At 39.6% G+C, this 8,013-nt stretch overlaps 1 non-coding gene across 1 annotated transcript; it reads right to left on the bottom strand.

Annotated features, from left to right (window-relative positions):
• Positions 1-6,590: 6,590 nt before the first annotated feature.
• On the bottom strand, positions 6,591-6,698 carry LOC112792959 (small nucleolar RNA R71). The gene has a single exon (XR_003197674.1). It is a non-coding gene; the product is annotated as a small nucleolar RNA R71 (small nucleolar RNA).
• Positions 6,699-8,013: the final 1,315 nt, after the last annotated feature.

Genomic DNA, 8,013 nt, shown 5'->3' with positions numbered 1-8,013 from the left:
GCAGAAGTTCTCCCCTTACTGATCTTCCAGAGAAATCCATATTTTCAGAAAAGATTTCACGTACTCGAAAATCGGGGTTGTTACAGTGAGCAAATTGTGAACAACGTCTGTGTGATAGGGGCTGACTAATGGGTAAGGGATTCCAAGGGAATGCCAAGGTTTATTAGAAGAGGAGACCTTATCCCAGAGGTCAAAGGATGATTTGAGATTGTGAGGAGATCCATCCTCGCTACGGCCAACAATTCAGAGGTCAATATCTCAACAGCCACCATGGTGCATTGTATTATGATAGGAGGACAGATAAGAGTCCATGAACTCATAGCAAAGAATATTCAAGAGATATCTGAAAAGAGTGATATTGACTCTTGGCTCTACTATCCTAGCACTATCTTACATCAATGCTAGAAAGCTAAGGTGGTGTTTGAGGATATGGATCCACAATGGATGTCTGTGGGCAAGCCAATCACTCCTCAAAGAATGTCATATGTCACGGCTGCCCAAAGTCAGAGAAGGCTTCAAAGGAGGAGGAGAAGTGTGGAACAACAAGAAGAAGAGCAACATGAGGAGGAACAAGCTCTAGCCACTGTGTACATGAGCCAAATCCAAGAAGCCATCGATGGTCTATCTAAACAATACTTGGAGAATTAAGAACAACAAAGAAACTTTAAACTCCAATTCATGGACCAGTAAAGGGGATTCCAATCCCAAATGATGGATCAACAAAGGGAGCTACATATGCAACTCATAGAGCAGCAAAGAGAACACTACTCCCAACTATGAGAGTCCATCCATCAAGTGGCTGAGAAATAAGTCCATCAAGAAAGGCGCATCCAAGAGCTCAATCAACACCAAAATGTCCACATGAAGAATTTTCATGAGTATAGGGTTCTCAATGAAGGAAGGCATCTAGACAAGGTTGAGTACGACATGAGTACTCAAGCTAGGCTTAATTATTTCATTGGTTTTCTACCTTAGTTGAACCCAGGAATACCAAAGTATGAGGACATTAGCAAAAAGATAGAGTCAAGAGAAGTAGAAAGAGCAAGACGCAATGAAGCTAAGCTGAGGAAAAAGATGGAGGATGCTGGCTTTTAGAAGTAGCTAAAGGAAAAGGGAAGTGCAAGCAGCCAATAAGAGGGAGATCAAGAAGGAGAGAAGAAGAAGAAGAAGGGTAAGCAAGCTAAAGAGTAAAAGGTGGTGCAGCTCCTTGTCTATCAAATTTAATAAGGAAGAACATGCTTCCATACTTACTTCATGAGTTTATTTTTTAAGTTTGACTCATTTGCATTTTGTTTGTTTTCTTTTATTTTCATTTTAGCTTTCTAGTTTAAGTGTTTATGTCATCCCATCTTGCTTGAATTGTATGCTTTGTTCCCTTTGCTTTAATAAAAGAAAATGTTGAAATAGAGAAAGAGTAAAGGTCCATTTGGTAGAAGATAGAACAAGGTTAAGTGATTGTGCATGCCTGAATACTTAGCATGTTCACTAATAAAGTGGAAGGGTAGAATGCCCTTTAAGTATGAACTTAGTGTGCAATATATGAGACCTTGGTAAACAAAAGATCCTTGCAAAAAGAAAAAGAAAGAACAAAAGAGAAGCCAATGTTAGTGGCCAAGTTAGGTCACTAATGACAGCATTAACGTTGGCAAGGTAACAAAAGAAAGAAGGAAACAAGGAATAAGCTAGGCACCAATATCTTGACCTTTAAGATAAAAATGCATGTGGTGCTTTTGTATTAGGATATGCTTGGATGATTAGGTTCTAAGGAGTGCTTTATCACTTAATAACTTGGTTTAACTAACCTGGGATTATCAACCAAAAGTCCATTATCAAGAGCAACCTTACTACAAAGTATTTAGTGACCCAAAAAGGTGTTGGGCATCAATATCTCTAGGTTGAAATACAAGGTAAATGCATATGGTGTGTATGTGTTGAGGAGAGGCTTGTGTTAGTAAATCCTGAGGGGTGCTTTATCACCCAACACCTTGAGCCAACTGGGTCGGGAGTGTTGACTGAAATCTTACCATAAAGAGCTGCTTCAACACAAAACACTAATCTTCAATAAAAAGAATAAATCTCTAGCAAGAAAAAGCAAAAAGTATGAACCAAGGATCAAAGAATAAACAGGTTTCAGAGAAGCAACAGAGTTAGTGCTTAAGGGGATGTTGTAACTGGAAACTAATCAGTTCATGAACTTCAAAGATATCATGCATGAAACCCCATGAACCAAGATTAAATGTCTTCCAATAAAGGCTTATATCTCTCTCTGTTTTCATTCATTCTTCTTATGTCTTACTACTTGTTTGGGGAGAAGCAAGATTTAAGTTTGGTGTTGTGATGCTTAGGCATCTTAGGCTAGTTTCACAAGCCTTTTTCATTAGTTTTTACTTGGTTTCATGCACTTTCTTAGGCAATAAGTAAGCATTTGGATAAGTAATGTATGCATGTCTTGATTCAATTAAACATTGTTAATTATGAGCATTTTCATGAGATTTATGCAAGAATTAATTGATGCAATGAATGATACATTATCTTGTGATTATGTGATGACTTGCATCATTTACCCTTTTTACCTATGCAAAAGGACCATAAAAAGAGCACATATTCATTGTTTCAATGCAATTTCATGAGCTAAATGTTAGGTATTGTGGCACATTGCTTTGAAATGGGTTTGTGCTGAATTTTAGGTGAAAATTGCAACAAAAAGGGAAGAAAACAACAAAACAAAGATGAGCGTGTGAAACTGGTGTGCCACTTGGAGCAAACGCCATAAAAGTGCATGGGTGTGGCATGCTCGTACAAGTTTCCAGAGAGCAATGATGAAGACCATAAAGGGGGCGTGGCACGCCAGAACCATCAACCACTATGGACGTGCCACTTGAAACATGAGGCGTGGCACGCCAGTTCATTAATCCTAAGGCCCAAACACTTGGGCATGCCACTTGGTGTCGAAGGCGTGTGATGAGCGGATAATTTGTACGCTTTTTGGCAATGTTTTTAGTATGTTTTTAGTATGATCTAGTTAGTTTTTAGTATATTTTTATTAGTTTTTAGTTAAAATTCACTTTTCTGGACTTTACTATGAGTTTTTGTGTTATTCTGTGATTTCAGGTATTTTCTGGCTGAAATTGAGGGACCTGAGCAAAAATCTGATTCAGAGACTAAAAAGGACTGCAGATGCTGTTGGATTCTGACCTCCCTGCACTCGAAGCGGATTTTCTGGAGCTACCGAAGCCCAATTGGCGCGCTCTTAACAGCGTTGGAAAGTAGACATCCTGGGCTTTCCAGCAATATATGATAGTCCATACTTTGCCCAAGATTTGATGGCCCAAACCGGCGTCCAAAATCACCCTCAGAATTCCCAGCGTTAAACGCCGGAACTGGCACAAGAATGGGAGTTAAACGCCCAAACTGGCACCAAAGCTGGCGTTTAACTCCAAAAAGAGTCTCTACACGAAAATGCTTCAATGCTCAGCCCAAGCACACACCAAGTGGGCCCGGAAGTGGATTTTTATGTCATTTACTCATCTCTGTAAACCCTAGGCTACTAGTTCTCTATATATATAGGACCTTTTACTATTGTATTTTGATCTTCGAATCTTTTGGACATCTAGTTCTTAGATCATTGGGAGGCTGGCCATTCGGCCATGCCTAGACCTTGTTCTTATGTATTTTCAACGGTGGAGTTTCTACACATCATAGATTAAGGTGTGGAGCTCTGCTGTACCTCGAGTATTAATGCAATTACTATTGTTCTTCTATTCAATTCCGCTTGTTCTTGTTCCAAGATATCACTTGTTCTTCAACTTGATGAATGTGATGATCCGTGACACTCATCATCATTCTCACCTATGAACGTGTGACTGACAACCACCTCCGTTCTACCTTAGATTGGGTGAATATCTCTTGGATTCCTGATACACGATGCATGGTTGATCGCCTGACAACCGAGCGCTCGCCTGACAACCGAGCCAGCCATTCTGTGAGATCAAAGTCTTCGTGGTATAGGCTAGAACTGATGGCGGCATTCAAGAGAATCTGGAAGGTCTAACCTTGTCTGTGGTATTCTGAGTAGGATTCAATGATTGAATGACTGTGACGTGCTTCAAACTCCTGAAGGCGGGGCGTTAGTGACAGACGCAAAAGAATCACTGGATTCTATTCCGGCCTGATTGAGAACCGACAGATGGATAGCCGTGCCGTGACAGGGTGCGTTGAACATTTCCACTGAGAGGATGGGAGGTAGCCACTGACAACGGTGAAACCCTTGCATAAGCTTGCCATGGAAAGGAGTAAGAAGGATTGGATGAAGACAGTAGGAAAGCAGAGAGACGGAAGGGACAAGCATCTTCATACGCTTATCTGAAATTCCCACCAATGAATTACATAAGTATCTCTATCTTTATCTTTATGTTTTATTCATCATTCATAACCATTTGAGTTTGCCTGACTAAGATTTACAAGATGACCATAGCTTGCTTCATACCAACAATCTCTGTGGGATCGACCCTTACTCGCGTAAGGTTTATTACTTGGACGACCCAGTACACTTGCTGGTTAGTTGTGCGAAGTTGTAGTGATCACAATTTCGTCCACCAAGTTTTTGGCGCCGTTGCCGGGGATTGTTCGAGTATGGACAACTGACGGTTCATCTTGTTGCTTAGATTAGGTATTTTTTTCAGAGTTCTTAAGAATGAATTCTAGAGTTTCATGATGATCTGTTGAAATCTGGCTGGCTGTGAAGCCATGTCTAATTTCATTGGACCGAGGTTTCAACTTATCATCACAAGAGCTTGTTGATTTCTATCAATATTGCTATTGGAGCAGTGATCTGCTAAGGCTTGGCTGGCCTTTGGCCATGTCTAGTGTTTTGGACCGAAGCTTTCTTTGAAAGCTTGGCTGGCTGTGAAGCCATGTCTAATTCCTGGACCGGAGTCTTAGACTAAACATTGCATGATTCCTGGAATTCTCATTAAGAATTTTGATATCTTTTTCCACTTAATTTTCGAAAAAAATCCAAAAATTTCTTGTTCGAATCTAAAGTCTTATTTTAAGTTTGGTGTCTTGCATGCATTGTTATTTGATTTTAGTTGTATTTTGATTATTCCTCATTATTAAAAATCCAAAAATATTTTTAATTTGTGTCTTTTCAAGTCAATAATACAGAGAATTGAAGATTCAGAACATACAGCAGAGGAATTATACAGAAAAAGCTGGGCGTTCAAAACGCCCAGTGAAGAAGGACAGACTGGCGTTCAAACGCCAGCCAGGGTGCCTGGTTGGGCATTTAACGCCCAAAAGGGTAGAGTTTTGGGCGTTAAACGCCAGAATGTGCACCATTTTGGGCGTTTAACGCCAGGATGGCACAAGAGGGAAGATTTTGTTTTCAATACAAATTTTTTTTTTCAGGTTTTCAAAATCTTTTCAAAATCAAATCTTTTTCAAATCATATCTTTTCAATCAAATCTTTTTCAAATTCAATTTCTTTCTATTTTCAAAGATACTTGCTATCAATTAATGATTTGATTCAACATTTCAAGTATGTTGCCTTTTCTGTTGAGAAAGGTTTAACGTTTGAATCATATCTTTTCTTGATAGCCAAGTCATTAATTTTCAAAATCAAATTTTTTTTAAAAATGTTTTTCAAATCATATCTTCTCAATCACATCTTTTTAAAACCAATCATATCTTCTTAACCACATTTTTTTCAAAATAACTTTCAATCAAATCTTTTTGATTTCTAATTTCAAATTCTTTTTCAAAAATCACTTGATCTCTTTCCCACTTTTATTTTCGAAAATCAATTAGTGTTTTTCAAAATGTTTTCAAAATCTTTTACTTGATTTTCGAAAATTACTTCCCCTCTTCTCACATCCTTCTATTTATGGACTAACACTATTCCTTAATGCAAAATTCGAACTCCAACTTCTTTGATAAGTTCGAATTTTCTACTTTTGCCTTCTATTTTTCTTTTCCTCTGACACCTCAAGGAATCTCTATACTGTGACATAGAGGATTCCACATTTTCTTGTTCTCTTCTCTTTCTTATGAGCAGGAGCAAGGACAAAAGCATTCTTGTTGAGGCTGATCCTGAACCTGAAAGGACCTTGAAGCGAAAACTAAGAGAAGCCAAGGCACAACTCTCTGTAGAAGACCTAACAGAAATCTTCAAAGGAGAAGAACACATGGCAGCCGAAAACAACAACAATGCCAACAATGCAAGGAAGGTGCTGGGTGACTTTACTGCACCTACTCCCGATTTCTATGGGAGAAGCATCTCTATCCCTGCCATTGGAGCAAACAACTTTGAGCTCAAGCCTCAATTAGTTTCTCTAATGCAACAGAATTGCAAGTTCCATGGACTTTCATTGGAAGATCCTCATCAGTTTTTAGCTGAATTCTTGCAAATCTGTGACACTGTCAAGACTAATGGGGTTGACCCTGAGGTCTACAGACTTATGCTATTCCCTTTTGCTGTAAGAGACAGAGCTAGGACATGGTTGGACTCACAACCTAAAGAAAGCCTGAACTCTTGGGAAAAGCTAGTCAATGCCTTCTTGGCAAAGTTCTTTCCACCTCAAAAATTGAGTAAGCTTAGAGTGGAAGTCCAAACCTTCAGACAGAAGGAAGGAGAAACCCTCTATGAAGCTTGGGAAAGATACAAACAATGAATCAGAAAGTGTCCCTCTGATATGCTTTCTGAATGGAGCATCATAGGTATTTTCTATGATGGTCTGTCTGAACTGTCCAAGATGTCTTTGGATAGCTCTGCTGGAGGATCCCTTCATCTGAAGAAGACGCCTACAGAAGCTCAAGAGCTGATTAAAATGGTTGCAAATAACCAATTCATGTACACTTCTGAAAGGAAACCTGTGAACAATGGGACTAGTCAGAAGAAAGGAGTTATTGAGATTGACACTCTGAATGCCATATTGGCTCAGAATAAAATATTGACTCAACAAGTCAATATGATTTCTCAAAGTCTGTCTGGAATGCAAAATGCACCAAGCAGTACTAAGGAAGCTTCATCTGAAGAAGAAGCTTATGATCTTGAGAACCCTTCAATAGAAGAGGTGAATTACATGGGAGAACCCTATGGAAACACCTATAATCCTTCATGGAGAAATCATCCAAATCTCTCATGGAAGGATCAACAAAGACCTCAACAAGGTTTCAACAACAGTAATGGTGGAAGAAACAGGTTTAGCAATAGCAAGCCTTTTCCATCATCTTCTCAGCAACAGACAGAGAATTCTAAGCAGAACCACTTTGACTTAGCAACCATGGTCTCTGATCTAATCAAAACCACTCAAATTTTCATGACTGAAACAAGGTCCTCCATTAGAAATTTGGAGGGACAAGTGGGTCAGCTGAGCAAGAAAATTACTGAACTCCCTCCTAGTACTCTTCCAAGCAATACAGAAGAAAATCCAAAAGGAGAATGCAAAGCCATCAACATGGCCGATTTTGGAGAGGAGGAAGAGGCAGTGAACGCCACTGAGGAAGACCTCAATGGACGTCCACTGACCTCCAATGAGTTCCCCAATGAGGAACCATGGGAATCTGAGGCTCAAAATGAGACCATAGAGGTTCCATTGGACTTACTTCTGCCATTCATGAGCTCTGATGAGTATTCTTCCTCTGAAGAGGATGAGTATGTCACTGAAGAGCAAGTTGCTAAATACCTTGGAGCAATCATGAAGCTAAATGACAAGTTATTTGGAAATGAGACTTGGGAAGATGAACCCCCTTTGCTCACCAAGGAACTGGATGACTTGTCTAGGCAGAAACTGCCTCAAAAGAGACAGGATCCTGGGAAGTTTTCAATACCTTGTACCATAGGCACCATGACCTTCAAGAAGGCCTTGTGTGACTTAGGGTCAAGTGTAAACCTCATGCCTCTCTCTGTAATGGAGAAGTTAGGGATCTTTGAGGTGCAAGCTGCAAAAATCTCACTAGAGATGGCAGACAATTCAAGAAAACAAGCCTATGGACTTGTAGAGGATGTTCTGG

Source organism: Arachis hypogaea, chromosome 3 (assembly GCF_003086295.3).
Source record: "Arachis hypogaea cultivar Tifrunner chromosome 3, arahy.Tifrunner.gnm2.J5K5, whole genome shotgun sequence".
NCBI lineage: Eukaryota > Viridiplantae > Streptophyta > Magnoliopsida > Fabales > Fabaceae > Arachis > Arachis hypogaea.
This window is presented reverse-complemented; position numbering and strand designations above follow the sequence as displayed.